Consider the following 19039-nt stretch of genomic DNA (forward strand, 5'->3'; position numbering starts at 1 on the left):
TGCCCTTGAGCGACCAGTTGAAGCAACTGGTCGAACTTCACAAGGCGGCCGAACAGGCCATGAAGGGCCTCATGGTCCGGATGTGGCCTGGCGAGCCCCTACCTGGCAGCTACTTTGGACTGGTAAGGCGGCTTGTGAATGCCTGCCCACGGCTTGAAGTCATCAAGCGGTCCGTCTGCATTGAGGGTGCGCGCAGGGCCTTTGCCTGGACGAAAGTGCACTGGGCGAAGATGGACGGCGAAAAGCTGGTGAAGGAGGGGCCGCCGGAGGGCAAGGAGCATCGCCACCCCGAGAAGTATTATGACAGTGTCCTGAAGGGTGCTCGCCTTGTGGCAGAGGAATGTGCTAAGGATGTAATATTTGAATGAATGTACTCATGTGATCCTGTAATATGAAATGAGTTCATCTGCGCTATGCAACTCTTGTTAATTTAAAATATTACCTTCTGTGCGGCCGTTTATAAAATCTGAGAGTTGGCTAGTCGTCGGCTTTTGCCCCCATGTAGCTAGCACAGGGGTGTTCGGGATAAACCTGATCACTCTTTATCCCAATTTTTGGGTCCTTCGAAGGAGGTGTTCAGCACAACGAACCAGGCAATCGGACTATAAAGCTTTATCACTCTCACTTAGCCATAGAAGTCTACAATTTTAAATTTTGGCGAAGCCCCTAGCATTCGGAAGGCCGAATTTGGGGCGCTGTAAACGCCTAAATCGGACAAGGCCGACTCCTCGCCCGAAGCGGAAAAAATCTTTAAGGATTTGAGACCTCTCGAACAGCGACCAGCTCTCGCCGCATCTTGACAGTCAGTTTTCGGCTTTCTCTACTAAGGTGCTCATCCGGAAGAACCGAGACTCAATCGCAGTAGTTCTCCCAGTGCTACCTTAGCCGATATAGCGGAACGTAAGGTACCAAAACATGGGAGCCGGGCAAACCCAACTATTGACCCAAGACATGATTCGGAGCTGATGCATATAATGCTATAAGTTCGGGGTGCCGCACTATCGAAAGTGTTCGGACTTTTCGTGCCGTGTTATGGGGTACACTGAAGCCCCTGGCGCGCTTGTCGTACCAGAATGTACGAGTGCCACTTGTCGTAAATAAGCAGACAAGGAAAAAAAGAAATGCAATTATAGGCTAACGCTATACATTGTTATTTAAATAATACGTCAAAGCATACGTATACAAGTAGTGCAATAAGCGAAAAATAGGACTATTTGACATGTTCTATCCAAGGGCAAGCTGCGTATGGGTATGTAAAAACAGGTACATCGATCGTTTATCAGAGACCACCTGGGAATTCCGTTGTACGTCAGAGCTTCTTGCTTCCTTGGTATTTCCTTCCCTTAATGGGTCCGACGATCAGACTACCGGAAAGGGCTTCCAGAGAATAAGGTCCTGAAAGAGAGAAAATGATAAAGGTATACGGTCCCTGGGGCGGTTGAGCCGCATTGTGGGTCGTGCCATAGCCGTGCCTCCGCCTATGCCCATGGTATCTTGAGTGCGTAGTTATGTACGCGCGGCACAAATTTTGCCGCTTGACTGGGACTATGACGGAGGCCGAATTGCTACCCAAGTTCTGAACGTGCTTGGAGATCCTGTTGCAGGTTACTTCGGACTCGCTTGAAGGTGTCCGGGTTCCTTTTTGCCGAATTGGCGGTTGGCCTCAGAAGGCTGCTTTGTGCTTCCACTGCGAGGGCTGCAGTGTGCTCCTCCGTGCGGAGCGAGCGTTCTGTGTTTCCATTAACTGTTATAACTCCACGAGGTCCTGGCATTTTGAGCTTGAGGTATGCATAATGCGGTACCGCATTGAATCTAGCAAATGCGGTTCGTCCGAGTAGTGCGTGATAGCCACTGCGGAAGGGGACGATTTCGAAGATTAACTCCTCGCTTCGGAAGTTGTCCGGAGATCCGAAGACCACTTCCAGTGTGATTGAGCCCGTGCAACAGGCCTCTACACCTGGTATGACACCCTTGAAGGTGGTTTTTGTGGGTTTGATCTGATCCTCGAGGGGTCTATACCCATTTTGCGCATTGTATCCTGATAGAGCAGGTTCAGGCTGCTGCCACCGTCCATAAGGACTCGAGTGAGGTGAAATCCGTCAATGATGGGATCAACAACCAATGCGGCAGAACCACCATGACGGATACTAGTGGGGTGGTCCCTGTGATCGAAAGTGATCGGACAAGAAGACCATGGGTTGAACTTTGGGGCGACTGGCTCCATCGCATAGACGTCCCTTAGTGCACGATTCCGTTCCCTCTTGGGAATATGGGTTGCGTATATCATGTTCACCGTTTTCACTTGGGGAGGAAATTTCCTCTGTCCTCCTGTGTTTGGCGGCCGGGGCTCTTCCTCATCGTCGCTATGCAGCCCCTTTTCCTTGTTTTCGGTATTCAACTTGCCGGCCTGTTTGAACACCCAGCATTCTCTGTTGGTGTGGTTGGCTGGCTTATCGGGGTGTCGTTAATTTGACACGAGCAATCGAGTATGCGGTCCAAACTGGACAGGCCCGGATTGCGTCTTTTGAACGGCTTTTTCCGCTGACCGGATTTAGAGCCACTGAATCCGGCATTGACTGCCGTGTCTTTGGCGTTGTCGCCGTTGTTGCGGCGCTTGTGTCTGTTGCGACGTGGTATGCCGTTACTATCTTTGGCATCTGAATTGCCATGATTTCTTGATGTGTTGTTGCTGCGAGCCAGCCAGCTATCTTCGCCCGCTCAAAAGCGGGTCATGAGTGTTGTGAGGGCTGCCATGGACTTTGGCTTCTCTTGGCCGAGGTGTCGGGCGAGCCACTCATCATGGATATTATGCTTGAATGCCGCTAAGGCCTCGGCATCCGGACAGTCGACAATTTGGTTCTTTTTAGTTAGGAACCGAGTCCAAAATTTCCTGGCTGATTCCCCTGGCTGTTGGGTTATGTGGCTCAAGTCATCAGCATCCGGTGGTCGCACATAAGTGCCCTGGAAGTTGTCAAGGAATGCATCTTCCAAATTTTCCCAACTGCCAATGGAGTTTGCTGGCAAGCTATTCAGCCAATGCCGAGCTGGTCCTTTGAGTTTTAGTGGGAGGTACTTGATGGCATGTAGATCGTCACCGCGGGCCATGTGGATGTGGAGGAGGAAATCCTCGATCCATACCGTGGGGTCTGTTGTACCATCACATGACTCAATGTTCACGGGTTTAAATCCTTCTGGGAATTCGTGATCCATCACTTCATCAGTGAAGCATAGGGGGTGTGCGGCGCCTCTGTGCTGGGCTATGTCACGACGCAGTTCATACGAGTCTTGTCTGCTATATTCGGCCTGGCCGGATTTGCTTTTAGTGTATCCGGCGTGATGATCATCGTCACGCGTTGGGGCGCGCCCCCGTGATCCGTAGGTCGATCTTTTATGTCCTTCTTTGTTTTCCAATACGTCTCGCAGGTCCTGCGTGTTGCCCCGGGCCTTGGTGTTTTTGTTTAACTGGCGACGGGTGCGGGCTGGACTTCGGGCTGATATGCCACTCTGTCTCGGCCATGAAGTGGCCGATCAGCCGCATCATATGCTGGTAATGTAGGTTTTAATGCTTCCTCCTCGAGTTGGGGTAGCAACCTGCGCTTTGGGTAACTCTTGGTAGGGCGTTCGAGTTCGTATTCCTCGGCCGCCAGGACCTCAGTCCATCTATCTGCTAGCAGGTCTTGGTCAGCTTGAAGCTGCTGCTGCTTTTTCTTCAGGCTTTTTGCTGTGGCTATAAGCCGACACTTAAAGCGCTCCTGTTCGACGGGATCCTCAGGCATGATAAATTCTTCGTCGCCGAGGCTCACCTCGTCTTCGGAGAGGGGCATGTAATTGTCATCCTCAGATTCTCCGCCAGCTGCCTGCTCCTTAGGGCTAGCTTGCCCGTCCTACTGCTCGAAACCTGGCTGGAGGGGATTGTTGTCTTCGACATTATCTGCAGCGTTATTGTCTCTTGTGCCGGTATCGCTGCTTTTGCTATGGCGGGGCTTAGAGCGGCGCCGCTGACGCCGGTGCTTGGGTTGCTTCTCGGAGGGATTGTCCTCCGTTGCCTTATCGCCATCGCCTTCTTTGGGGGTGTCCACCATGTATAGATCATACGATGAGGTGGCAGTCCAGCGCCCTATGGGCGGTGGTTCCTATTCGTCTCCAGCATCATCGTCCATACCGTCGATGTCTTCGGAGCCAAAATCAAGCATGTCGGTTAAGTCGTCGACAGTGGCTATTAAGTGGGTGGTGGGTGGGGAACGAATTTCTTCGTCGTCCGCATCCCACTCAAGCCGGACATAGTTCGGCCGAGGGTCTCCTGACAAGGAGAGAGACCTCAATGAATTTAGCACGTCGCCCAGGGGCGAGTGCTGAAATATATCCGTGGAGGAAAACTCCATGATCGGTGCCCAATCAGATTCAATAGGCACGGACGCAGGCAGTTCGGAGCCCGTGGCCTGGGACGAATCCAAGTGTCCAGCAACACGGGTCTCATAGGAGGTGAAGTCAGCATTCGGCTCTATCGCCGCTGAGTGCGCGGCCTCCGTGGCGGGGTCTATCCACCCGTCCTCGGATGGCACGATCTGCTCCGGATTGAGGGCCGGAGTAGCCGCAGGTGTGATTTCCCGAACATTGTCCGATGGCAGAGCTAAGTCATGCTCATCGTGACTGTGCGGCGCACCTGACACGGGCTCGAATCCGTCGAAGATCAAGTCTCCGTGGATGTCGGCGGTATAGTTCAAACTTCGAAACCTGACCTGATGGCTAGGGGCGTAGCTCTCGATCTGCTCCAGATGGCCAAGCAAGTTGGCCCGCAGTACGAAGCCGCCAAACGAAGATTTGTCCGGGGAGGAAAATCTCACCCTGGATCGCATCGTTACCGATGATTGAAGGGGCCATCTAGCCTTTATCGCGACGGCACAGTGGAACTCTCAATGAAAGCACCAATGTCGGTGTCAAAACCGGCGGATCTCGGGTAGGGGGTCCCGAACTGTGCTTCTAAGGCGGATGGTAACAGGAGGCGGGGGACACGATGTTTACCCAGGTTCGGGCCCTCTCGATGGAGGTAATACCCTACTTACTTCTTGATTGATTTTGATGATATGAGTATTACAAGAGTTGATCTACCACGAGATCATAGAGGCTAAACCCCAGAAGCTAGCCTATGATTATGATTGTTGTTGTCCTACGGACTAAACCCTCCGGTTTATATAGACACCGGAGGGAGCTAGGGTTACACAGAGTCGGTTACAAGGGAGGAGATCTACATATTCGAATTTCCAAGCTTGCCTTCCAAGCAAAGGAGAGTCCCATCCGGACATGGGACGAAGTCTTCAATCTTGTATCTTCATAGTCCAACAGTCCGGCCAAAGTATATAGTCCGGCTGTCCGAGGACCCCCTAATCCAGGACTCCCTCATGCATACCTCGGGGTGCATCAAAATGGAAGATCCTTTTTGTTTTACCACATTGAGTACCTGAATGCCTTTCTTAAAATCAATCTTCACACACGCACATTGTGTAGTGGTACTCCATGTCCTCCATAATTGTTCTTGGATCTCAATCTCCCATCGTTGCAAGAGGGCTGATAGGTATGCCTTTTGCACCTGCACATATTTCAAAGAGAGAGAATTTTGTGAAAGGTTAGTTATTGAATGTTCCTCTCTTTTCATTTGGTGAACTACTAATTTCCCATGGTGGTGGATCGCTAATCTCGCTATTATCTTGTTGAGAAATATCAACCTCACATTTAGTGGACTCGCACAACTCATTAATCCTCTCTCCCTGAATGTGTGGTATATCTTGGTGGGGATCATGCACTTCTCTAATCTCATGATGAATAATCTGATCCTCACATTTTGTGACTCACTCACCTCACTTTTCTTATCACACTCAATATATGGAATTGTGGAAAGTGGACACTCTTCCTCACATTTGTTGGAGTCACTCAACTCATTTTTCTTTTCACTCTCAAGTGGTGGGATTTTTGAAAGTGGACACTCTTCCTCAGTTTTGGTGGAGTCACTCCGCTTGCTTTTCTTATCTCTCTCAGGTTGTGGGATTTTGGATTGTGAACTCTCTTCCTCACATGAAATTTGTGGCGCATGTTTCCTGAATGTTGGGACAATAATGGTGGTCAAGATGGGAACATTAGGAATGAACTTCTTATGTAAACATGGGCTATGAATCACTGGAGTCGGTTCGTCAACCACGGTAATACTTTATGGTGGGTCGTCGGTGTGCCGACGGGTGACGTAACTTTGCTATCGGCCATGACGTCCTTGCTGCGATTCATGATCAGCAACAACATGCCTAGGGGCAGCAGTAGCTTGCCCTCAAGCATGTCGTCCTTGCCGCATTTCAGGAGCAGCAGCAGCACACCAACGACCAGTAGCGACACCATGCCCTGCATGTGTTCTTTGCTGCACCTCATGAGTAGAAGGGTATTGTCGGTATTGAACCCTATCACCACCTGCTAGAGGACGCTCGTGAAGCATCCTCTCCATGGCTCGGAGTATGTTGTTCTCGAGTTGCTGCACATCAACGCGGGTGGCCAAACAATTTTCTCCTCCATGATTCTTTTGACGCGTACTTGGTGTAGATCCTGCCATGTTAGTGGGGCTACAAAAGTGGAATAGGATAACTTTTGTGGAATCACACAACCTCACCTCTTACTCACCAAAGTTCTTATGAGTTCACATCAGATTGTGCTTTTCCTGGATGTGTTAAAGCGATTGAAAGACAAGGATCAAAGAACTAGCTTCGGTTTTTGGTGGAGCTCGGTGGGGTAAAAAAGGGGTTTGTGCTAAAATCAAGTTGATGCAAACCAAGAAAATATGGGGATAGATCTGCCTCACCTTTGCACCAAGATTGAAAAACACACAACACACAAGGTTTTGAAATTTTTCTACCGCTGAAACTTTTGGATCTTACACAATGCTTTCTTTTTCTCTGTTGACTTTTTTGCCACTCTTTTTCTTTCTTTCTTAAAATTTTTTGCCACACTTTTTTTCACTCTTTTTCCAAAGCACAACAACCAAACTAAAAACAATTACGAAGATGAACTTGGTGCAGATCTAAAAGATGAAGAACATGCAAGGTATGCAAAAAGAAGATCTCAGCACCAACAAGGCTTGGATTTATTTTTGGTGGGGCTTTGTACTTCTAGGACAGAAAATATAGCATGAAAAACACTCGATCCAAAGGGATGATAGCAAGATAAACTTGGATAACAGATCCTACCATGTCAACGAAAGCTCTGATGCCAGATGATAGGTGGGAACCCGATGAACGAATTCACGCCCGAGGGGGGCCCGATCTTCACGTTGTAGGATCGAATCAGGAGGGATAACTACCTGCAAGCATCCAGGATAACTAGCTTTATACCTGCCAAGGTTGGATGCAACCCGTACGTTGGGGATGGCTGACCGAAGCTACAAGAACTCCAACCCGATGTCCGAACAATCGCAGAACCACAAACATGGACTAACCCACACAAAACGGACGGAACCGAGGCTCCTTCCCGCGAATCTGGATGAATTCGCAAGAGCAAAGGTAGCAAGGATCTCTCGGATCTCTCTAGCAGTCTTGCTGCATAAGCCTGTAGCTGAATGGTTTGACAAAAGGTTCTTTCTAGAGGATGTGGGAGGTGGGGTTTTATAGTAGGGACAACCCCCTTAGCTAGGTGTGAAAATGGTTTCAAAAGTAAATAGGTTTGGATGGCTTCCTTGGGGGAATAAGCAGTCAACTTTGGGAGTTGTTGGAGAGCCCCTGAGAAACTCGTGAAGCCTTGACAGCCTGGACACCTTCCACGAGATCGGCTAGAACTTTTGACTCACAACTCCAAATGATGTGATGTTTTTTTGCATTGGAAATATAATTTGATGTAGCTTGTGGTGATGTACCCCTATGGCCCTGTCTCTCCACCACATGGGTGTGGCACAACAAGACATCAGAGGTAAAAACTAATAGCATCAGCTTCACTTGAAACTTGTTATCTCCAAACTTGTTCCTCCAAACCGGTTGCTTCAAGAGCTCATAGATTATTGCATTTCTTCCATGTGATACCTCAGTTCAACCAACAACAATGGATATGAAATTGCAGCCATGTATTAAAGATTATAGTATGAACTTAAGTTAGCGTTCACCTGGGCATGTGTTTGCATGATTCGGCTTAGTAATTCTTTCTACCTAAATTTTGCACATTTCTAAAAAGTCGTGTATGATGTACCCATGTGCTAATCATCCTCCCTACCTTGATGAAGTGTCGTCCTTGACTCTCGTTGATCTACAAAATATAAGTACAAGGGAAGTAGATAATATTCATGCAAAGGAATAATGCAATCCTCATTTGTAGCTTTCACCTTAGAATTGTGTTGCATCTGATCATGCATTTGTTTATCACACTTGGAGTTTGTCCAGGGATGATCGGTGTTGTTTCATTAATTGAGATGTCCTCATCATCCCCCCTCTCTTGAAAAAGAGTCATCCTCGACTCTACCTGGTCATCACATAAAGGAAAGTAGGGCAATACCAAATCATAATGCAAAGGTGTCATGATATAGAGATTTTTAGTTTTCAAGTTTGGTATCTTATGGATGATGCCAACATGATATTTTGTTCGACTTAGGAGTTCCTTCCAGCAAACGTTTCCATGGCGCAAAATTTATAACCAACCATGAGCATGTCCATATCATCCTCCATCTCTTGGAGAAAAGTCATCCTCAACTTTACTCGGTCTACAAAATTATAGCACAAGGACACTACAAAATAACTAGGGAAAGAAAAAGTTGAACTTTTTTGTGTGGATCTCAAGTTTCCCAAATCCATTGTTTTTCCATCATGGTTGAACAAATTATATTGATGGATTGATGGTGTGCTGAAGTATGTGCCCAATAAATTTTCTCTTATTTCATTTTTCCATTGTTTCAAGAGTTCATATGTGCATACCTCGGGGTGCATCAAAATGGAAGATCCTTTTTGTTTTACCTCATTGAGTACTTGAATGCCTTTCCGAAATCAATCTTCACACACGCACCTCGTGTAGTGGTGTTGGAAATATGCCCTAGAGGCAATAATAAAATGGTTATTATTATATTTCTTTGTTCATGATAATTGTCTATTGTTCATGGTATAATTGTGTTGTCCGGAAATCGTAATACATGTGTGAACACATAGACCATAACATGTCCCTAGTGAGCCTCTAGTTGACTAGCTCGTTGATCAATAGATGGTTACGGTTTCCTGACCATGGACATTGGATGTCATTGATAACAGGATCACATCATTAGGAGAATGATGTGATGGACAAGACCCAATCCTAAGCATAGCACTAGATCGTGTAGTTCGTTTGCTAAAGCTTTTCTAATCTCAAGTATCATTTCCTTAGACCATGAGATCGTGCAACTCCGGGATACCGTAGGAATGCTTTGGGTGTACCAAACGTCACAACGTAACTGGGTGGCTATAAAGGTGCACTACAGGTATCTCCGAAAGTGTCTGTTGGGTTGGCACGGATCGAGACTGGGATTTGTCACTCCGTATGATGGAGAGGTATCTCTGGGCCCACTCGGTAATGCATCATCATAATGAGCTCAATGTGACTAAGTAGTTAGTCACGGGATCATGCATTACGGAACGAGTAATATGACTTGCCGGTAACGAGATTGAACGAGGTATTGGGATACCGACAATCGAATCTCGGGCAAGTAACGTACCGATTGACAAAGGGAATTGTATACGGGATTGCTTGAATCCTCGACATCATGGTTCATCCGATGAGATCATCGTGGAACATGTGGGAGCCAACATGGGTATCCAGATCCCGCTGTTGGTTATTGGCTAGAGAGGTGTCTCGGTCATGTCTGCATGGTTCCCGAACCCGTAGGGTCTACACACTTAAGGTTTGATGACGCTAGGGTTATAAGGAAGGTTTGTATGTGATTACCGAATGTTGTTCAGAGTCCCGGATGAGATCCCGGACGTCACGAGGAGTTCCGGAATGGTCCGGAGGTGAAGATTTATATATGGGAAGTCATCATACGGTCACCGGAAGTGTTCGGGGGTATGCCGGTATTGTACCGGGGCCACCGAAGGGGTTCCGGGGGTCCACCGGGAGGGTCCACCTGCCCTGGAGGGCCTTATGGGCTGTAGGTGGAAGGGAACCAGCCCCTAAGTGGGCTGGGCGCCAACCCCCCTAGGGCCCATGCGCCTAGGGTTGGGGGGAACCCTAAAGGGGGGCGCCCCCTTGCTTGGGGGGCAAGCCCCCTCCCCCTTGGCCGCCGCCACCCCTCTAGAGCTCATCTAGAGGGGCCGGCCCCCTTCCCCCTTCTCCCTATAAATAGAGGGGTGAGGGGAGGGCTGCAGCACCACATCCAAGGCACAGCCCCTCCCCTCCCCAACACCTCTCCTCCTCCGCGTGAGCTTGGCGAAGCCCTGCCGGAGAACTGCCACTCCATCACCACCACGCCGTCGTGCTGCTGTTGGAGCCTTCTTCCTCAACCTCTCCCTCCTCCTTGCTGGACCAAGGCGCGGGAGACGTCACCGGGCTGCACGTGTGTTGAACGCGGAGGTGCCGTTGTTCGGCGCTAGGATCGGAATCCACCGCGATCTAAATCGCTACGAGTATGACTCCCTCATCCGCGTTCTTGCAACGCTTCCGTCTTGCGATCTTCCATGGTATGAAGATGCACTCTCCTCTCTCTCGTTGCTAGTTACTCCATAGATTGATCTTGGTGATGCGTAGAAATTTTTTGAATTTCTGCTACGATCTCCAACAGTGGCATCATGAGCTAGGTCTATGCGTAGTTTCTATGCACGAGTAGAACACAAGTTGTTGTGGGCGTCGATTTTGTCAATTTACTTGCCTTTACTAGTCTTATCTTGATTCGGCGGCATCGTGGGATGAAGCGGCCCAGACCGACCTTACACATACGCTTACGTGAGACAGGTTCCACCGACTGACATGCACTAGTTGCATAAGGTGGCTAGCGGGTGTCTGTCTCTCCCACTTTAGTCGGATCGGATTCGATGAAAATGGTCCTTATGAAGGGTAAATAGAAATTGGCATATCACGTTGTGGTTTTGGCGTAGGTAAGAAACGTTCTTGCTAGAAACCTATAGCAGCCACGTAAAAAATTTGCAACAACAATTAGAGGACGTCTAACTTGTTTTTGCAGCATGTGTCATGTGATGTGATATGGCCAGAAGGATGTGATGAATGATATATGTGATGTATGAGATTGATCATGTTCTTGTAATAGGAATCACGACTTGCATGTCGATGAGTATGACAACCGGCAGGAGCCATAGGAGTTGTCTTAATTTATTTATGACCTGCGTGTCAACTGGAACGTCATGTAATTACTTTACTTTATTGCTAACCGTTAGCTATAGTAGTAGAAGTAATAGTTGGCGAGACAACTTCATGAAGACACGATGATGGAGATCATCGTGTCATGCCGGTGTCGATGATGATCATGGCGCCCCGAAGATGGAGATCAAAAGGAGCAAAATGATATTGGCCATATCATGTCACTATTTGATTGCATGTGATGTTTATCATGTTTTACATCTTATTTGCTTAGAACGACGGTAGCCTAAATAAGATGATATCTCACTAAAATTTCAAGAATTGTGTTCCCCTAACTGTGCACCATTGCTAAAGTCCATTGTTCCGAAGCACCACGTGATGATCGGGTGTGATAGGTCCTAACGTTCGCATACAACGGGTGTAAGCCAGATTTACACACGCAATACACTTAGGTTGACTTGACGAGCCTAGCATGTACAGACATGGCCTCGGAACACGGAAGACCGAAAGGTCGAACATGAGTCGTATAGAAGATACGATCAACATGAAGATGTTCACCGATGATGACTAGTCCGTCTCACGTGATGATCGGACACGGCCTAGTTGACTCGGATCATGTATCACTTAGATGACTGGAGGGATGTCTGTCTGAGTGGGAGTTCATTAATAATTTGATTAGATGAACTTAATTATCATGAACTTAGTCTAAAATCTTTACAATATGTCTTGTAGATCAAATGGCCCACACTAATGTCAACCTCAACTTCAACACGTTCCTAGAGAAAACCAAGCTGAAAGACGATGGTAGCAACTATACAGACTGGGTCCAGAACTTGAGGATCATCCTCATAGCTGCCAAGAAAGCATATGTCCTTGAAGCACCGCTAGGTGAAGCACCCGTCCCAGCAAACCAAGACGTTATGAACGCTTGGCAAACACGTGTTGATGATTACTCCCTGGTTCAGTGCGGCATGCTTTACAGCTTAGAACCGGGGCTCCAAAAGCGTTTCGAGCAGCACGGAGCATATGAGATGTTCCAAGAGCAGAAAATCATTTTCCAAGCTCATTCCCGGGTTGAGAGATATGAAGTCTCCGACAAGTTCTACAGTTGTAAGATGGAGGAGAATAGTTCTGTCAGCGAACACATACTCAAAATGTCTGGGTTGCACAACCGCTTGTCTCAGCTGGGAGTTAATCTCCCGGATGACGCGGTCGTTGACAGAATCCTTCAGTCGCTCCCACCTAGCTACAAGAGCTTTGTGATGAACTTCAATATGCAGGGGATGGAAAAGACCATTCCTGAGGTATATTCAATGCTGAAATCAGCGGAGGTGGAGATCAAAAAGGAACATCAAGTGTTGATGGTGAATAAAACCACTAAGTTCAAGAAAGGCAAGGGTAAGAAGAACTTCAAGAAATACGGCAAGGGAGTTGCCGCGCCAGGTAAGCAAGCTGCCGGGAAGAAGACAAAGAATGGACCCAAGCCTGAGACTGAGTGTTTTTATTGCAAGGGAAACGGTCACTGGAAGCGGAACTGCCCCAAGTACTTAGCGGATAAGAAGGCCGGCAATACCAAAGGTATATGTGATATACATGTTATTGATGTGTACCTAACCAGCGCTCGTAGTAGCTCCTGGGTATTTGATACCGGTGTGGTTGCTCATATTTGTAACTCAAAGCAGGAGCTGCGGAATAAGCGGAGACTAGTGAAGGACGAGGTAACGAGGCGCGTCGGGAATGGTTCCAAGGTCGATGTGATCGCCGTCGGCACGCTACCTCCACATTTACCTATGGGATTAGTTTTAAACCTCAATAATTGTTATTTAGTGCCATCTTTGAGCATGAACATTGTATCTGGATCTCATTAGATGCGAGATGGCTACTCGTTTAAATCCGAGAATAATGGTTGTTCTATTTATATGAGAGATATGTTTTATGGTCATGCCCCGCTGGTCAATGGTTTATTCTTAATGAATCTCGAACGTAATGTTACACATATTCATAGTGTGAATGCCAAGAAATGTAAGGTTGATAATGATAGTCCCACATACTTGTGGCACTGCCGCCTTGGTCACATTGGTGTCAAACACATGAAGAAACTCCATGCAGATGGACTTTTGGAGTCTCTTGATTATGAATCATTTGACACGTGCGAACCATGCCTCATGGGAAAAATGACCAAGACTCCCTTCTCCGGAACAATGGAGTGAGCAACCAACTTATTGGAAATCATACATACTAATGTGTGCGGTCCAATGAGCATTGAGGCTTGCGGTGGCTATCGTTATGTTCTCACCCTCACTGATGACTTGAGTAGATATGGGTATGTCTACTTAATGAAACACAAGTCTGAGACCTTTGAAAAGTTCAAGGAATTTCAGAGTGAGGTTGAAAATCAACGTGACAGGAAAATAAAGTTCTTACGATCAGATCCTGGAGGGGAATATTTGAGTCACGAATTTGGCACACACTTAAGGAAATGTGGAATTGTTTCACAACTCACGCCGCCTGGAACACCTCAGCATAATGGTGTGTCCGAACGTCGTAATCGTACTCTATTGGATATGGTGCGATCTATGATGTCTCTTACCGATCTACCGCTATCATTTTGGGGTTATGCTTTAGAGACTGCCACATTCACTTTAAATAGGGCTCCGTCGAAATCCGTTGAGACGACACCATATGAATTATGGTTTGGAAAGAAACCTAAGCTGTCGTTTCTTAAAGTTTGGGGATGCGATGCTTATGTCAAGAAACTTCAACCTGAAAAGCTCGAACCCAAGTCGGAAAAATGCGTCTTCATAGGATACCCTAAGGAAACCATTGGGTATACCTTCTACCTCAGATCCGAAGGCAAGATCTTCGTTGCCAAGAACGGGTCTCTGGAGAAAGAGTTTCTCTCGAAAGAAGTAAGTGGGAGGAAAGTGGAACTTGATGGATGACCCCTCTCGAACCAGAAAGTAGCGCGGCACAAGAAAATGTTTCTGTGGTGCCTGCACCGACTAGAGAGGAAGTTAATGATGACGATCATGATCAAGTTACCACTGAACTTCGTAGGTCCACAAGGACACGTTCCGCACCAAAGTGGCATGGCAACCCTGTCCTGGAAATCATGTTGTTGGACAACGGTGAACCTTCGAACTATGAAGAAGCAATGGCGGGCCCAGATTCCAACAAATGGCTTGAAGCCATGCAATCCGAGATAGGATCCATGTATGAAAACAAAGTATGGACTTTGACAGACTTGCCCGATGATCGGCGAGCGATAGAAAATAAATGGATCTTTAAGAAGAAGACAGATGCGGATGGAAATGTTACCATCTATAAAGCTCGACTTATCGCTAAGGGTTATCGACAAGTTCAAGGAGTTGACTACGATGAGACCTTCTCACCCGTAGCGAAGCTGAAGTCCGTCTGAATCATGATAGCAATTGCCGCATTCTACGATTATGAAATATGGCAAATGGACGTCAAAACGGCATTCCTTAACGGCTTCCTTAAGGAAGAATTGTATATGATGCAGCCGGAAGGTTTTGTCGATCCTAAGAATGCTGACAAGGTATGCAAGCTCCAGCGCTCAATCTATGGGCTGGTGCAGGCATCTCGGAGTTGGAACATTCACTTTGATGAGATGATCAAAGCGTTTGGGTTTACACAGACTTATGAAGAAGCCTGTGTTTACAAGAAAGTGAGTGGGAGCTCTGTAGCATTTCTCATATTATATGTGGATGACATACTATTGATGGGAAATGATATAGAATTCTTGGAAAGCATAAAGGCCTACTTGAATAAGTGTTTTTCAATGAAGGACCTTGGAGAAGCTGCTTACATATTAGGCATCAAGATCTATAGAGATAGATCGAGACGCCTCATAGGTCTTTCACAAAGCACATACCTTGACAAGATATTGAAGAAGTTCAATATGGATCAGTCCAAGAAGGGTTCTTTCCTGTATTGCAAGGTGTGAAATTGAGCACGGCTCAATGCCCGACCACGGCAGAAGATAGAGAAAAGATGAGTGTCGTCCCCTATGCCTCGGCCATAGGGTCTATTATGTATGCCATGCTGTGTACCAGACCTGATGTAAACCTTGCCGTAAGTTTGGTAGGAAGGTACCAAAGTAATCCCGGCATGGAACACTGGACAGCGGTCAAGAACATCCTGAAGTACCTGAAAAGGACTAAGGATATGTTTCTTGTTTATGGAGGTGACGAAGAGCTCGTCGTAAAGGGTTACATCGATGCTAGCTTCGACACAGATCTGGATAACTCTAAGTCACAAACCGGATACGTGTATATTTTGAATGGTGGGGCAGTCAGCTGGTGCAGTTGCAAGCAAAGCGTCGTGGCGGGATCTACATGTGAAGCGGAGTACATGGCAGCCTCGGAGGCAGCACATGAAGCAATCTGGATGAAGGAGTTCATTGCCGACCTAGGAGTTATTCCCAATGCATCGGGGCCGATGACTCTCTTCTATGACAACACTGGAGCTGTTGCCCTTGCCAAGGAGCCCAGGTTTCACAAGAAGACCAGGCACATCAAGCGTCGCTTCAACTCCATTCGTGAAAATGTTCAAAATGGAGACATAGATATTTGTAAAGTGCATACGGATTTGAATGTCGCAGATCCGTTGACTAAACCTCTTCCACGGGCGAAACATGATCAACACCAGAACTCTATGGGTGTACGATTCATCACAATGTAACTAGATTATTGACTCTAGTGCAAGTGGGAGACTGTTGGAAATATGCCCTAGAGGCAATAATAAAATGGTTATTATTATATTTCCTTGTTCATGATAATTGTCTATTGTTCATGCTATAATTGTGTTGTCCGGAAATCGTAATACATGTGTGAACACATAGACCATAACATGTCCCTAGTGAGCCTCTAGTTGACTAGCTCGTTGATCAATAGATGGTTACGGTTTCCTGACCATGGACATTGGATGTCATTGATAACGGGATCACATCATTAGGAGAATGATGTGATGGACAAGACCCAATCCTAAGCATAGCACTAGATCGTGTAGTTCGTTTGCTAAAGCTTTTCTAATGTCAAGTATCATTTCCTTAGACCATGAGATCGTGCAACTCCCGGATACCGTAGGAATGCTTTGGGTGTACCAAACGTCACAACGTAACTGGGTGGCTATAAAGGTGCACTACAGGTATCTCCGAAAGTGTCTGTTGGGTTGGCACGGATCGAGACTGGGATTTGTCACTCCGTATGACGGAGAGGTATCTCTGGGCCCACTCGGTAATGCATCATCATAATGAGCTCAATGTGACTAAGTAGTTAGTCACGGGATCATGCATTACAGAACGAGTAAAGTGACTTGCCGGTAACGAGATTGAACGAGGTATTGGGATACCGACGATCAAATCTCAGGCAAGTAACGTACCGATTGACAAAGGGAATTGTATACGGGATTGCTTGAATCCTCGACATCATGGTTCATCCGATGAGATCATCGTGGAACATGTGGGAGCCAACATGGGTATCCAGATCCCGCTGTTGGTTATTGGCTAGAGAGGTGTCTCGGTCATATCTGCATGATTCCCGAACCCGTAGGGTCTACACACTTAAGGTTTGATGACGCTAGGGTTATAAGGAAGGTTTGTATGTGATTACCGAATGTTGTTCGGAGTCCCGGATGAGATCTCGGATGTCACGAGGAGTTCCGGAATGGTCCAGAGGTGAAGATTTATATATGGGAAGTCATCATACGGTCACCGGAAGTGTTCGGGGGTATGCCGGTATTGTACCGGGGCCACCGAAGGGGTTCCGGGGGTCCATCGGGAGGGTCCACCTGCCCCGGAGGGCCTTATGGGTTGTAGGTGGAAGGGAACCAGCCCCTAGTGGGCTGGGCGCCAACCCCCCTAGGGCCCATGCGCCTAGGGTTGGGGGAACCCTAAAGGGGGGCGTCCCCCTTGCTTGGGGGGCAAGCCCCCTCCCCCTTGGCCGCCGCCCCCCTCTAGATCTCATCTAGAGGGGCCGGCCCCCTTTCCCCTTCTCCCTATAAATAGAGGGGTGAGGGGAGGGCTGCAGCACCACATCCAAGGCGCAACCCCTCCCCTCCCCAACACCTCTCCTCCTCCGCGTGAGCTTGGCGAAGCCCTGCCGGAGAACTGCCACTCCATCACCACCACGCCGTCGTGCTGCTGTTGGAGCCTTCTTCCTCAACCTCTCCCTCCTACTTGCTGGATCAAGGGGCGGGAGACGTCACCGGGCTGCACGTGTGTTGAACGTGGAGGTGCCGTTGTTCGGCGCTAGGATCGGAATCCACCGCGATCTGAATCGCTACGAGTACGACTCCCTCATCCGCGTTCTTGCAACGCTTCCGTCTGGCGATCTTCAACGGTATGAAGATGCACTCTCCTCTCTCTCGTTGCTAGTTACTCCATAGATTGATCTTGGTGATGCGTAGAAATTTTTTTAATTTCTGCTACGATCTCCAACAAGTGGTACTCCATGTCCTCCATATTTGTTCTTGGATCTCAATCTCCCATCATGGCAAGATGGCTGATAGGTATGCCTTCTGCACCTGCACATATTTCAAAGACAGAGAATTTTGTGAAAGGTTAGTTACTGAATGTTCCTCTCTCTTTTCATTTGGTGGACTACTAATTTCCCATGGTGGTGGATTAGTTATCTCGCTTTTATCTTGTTGAAAAATATCAACCTCACATTTAGTGGACTCACACAACACAGTAATCCTCTTTCCCTGAATGTGTGGTATATCTAGGTGGGGACCTTGCATTTCTCTAATCTCATCATGAACAATTTGATCCTCACATTTTGTGGACTCACTCACCTCACTTTTCTTATCACCCTCAATATATGGAATTGTGGAAAGTGGACACTCTTCCTCACATTTGGTGGAGTCACTCAACTCATTTTTCTTTTCACTCTCAAGTGGTGGGATTTTTGAAAGTGGACACTCTTCCTCACTTCTGGTGGAGTCACTCAGCTTGCTTTTCTTATCACTCTCAAGTTGTGGGATTTTGGATTGTGAACTCTCTTCCTCACATGGAATTTGTGGCACATGTTTCCTAGATGTTGGGACAATATTGGTGGTCAAGATGGGAAGATTAGGAATGAACTTCTCATGTAAACATGGGCTATGAATCACCGGAGTCGGTTCATCAACCACGGTCATTGTCGGATTCTGGGTTCTGGCAAACCCTTATGAGGTTCGAACTCTGGGGTGCGCACAAAGAACTCTCTCTCTAGTTCGCCGCTCAACAATCTCACGGCCTAGCTCGATGAACCCAAAGAACACGAGACGCAGAGGTTTATACTAGTTCGGGCCACCGTTATGGTGTAATACCCTCCTCCAGTGTGGTGGTGGTGGATTGCCTCGAGGGCTAAGGATGAACTAGTACAGTGGATGAACAGCCTCCGGGGGAGAGGTATCCTTGAGCTCTATAAGCTGGTGTTTTCGTGAGCTCTAAGTTCGATCTTAATTGGTTGTACCTACCAAAGATGATGTTTTTCTTCTATTTCTTTACTTATACTCTCTCCATTCCAAATTACTTGTCGTGGTTTTAAAAAAACCACAACGAGTAATTTGGAACGGAGGTGTCCTAATCTAAGTTACTACTTCTATAGTAGTAGTGTCATAAATGGCTTCTCATTTAGTAGTGAAAACCGGCCATTTTTGCAAAAAGGATGAAGATTTACTGAAAGTACAAAACACTTCAAATATAATTAAAACTACATTAAGGTCCATGGACCACTGAACG

This window comes from Aegilops tauschii, chromosome 7 (assembly GCF_002575655.3).
Source record: "Aegilops tauschii subsp. strangulata cultivar AL8/78 chromosome 7, Aet v6.0, whole genome shotgun sequence".
NCBI lineage: Eukaryota > Viridiplantae > Streptophyta > Magnoliopsida > Poales > Poaceae > Aegilops > Aegilops tauschii.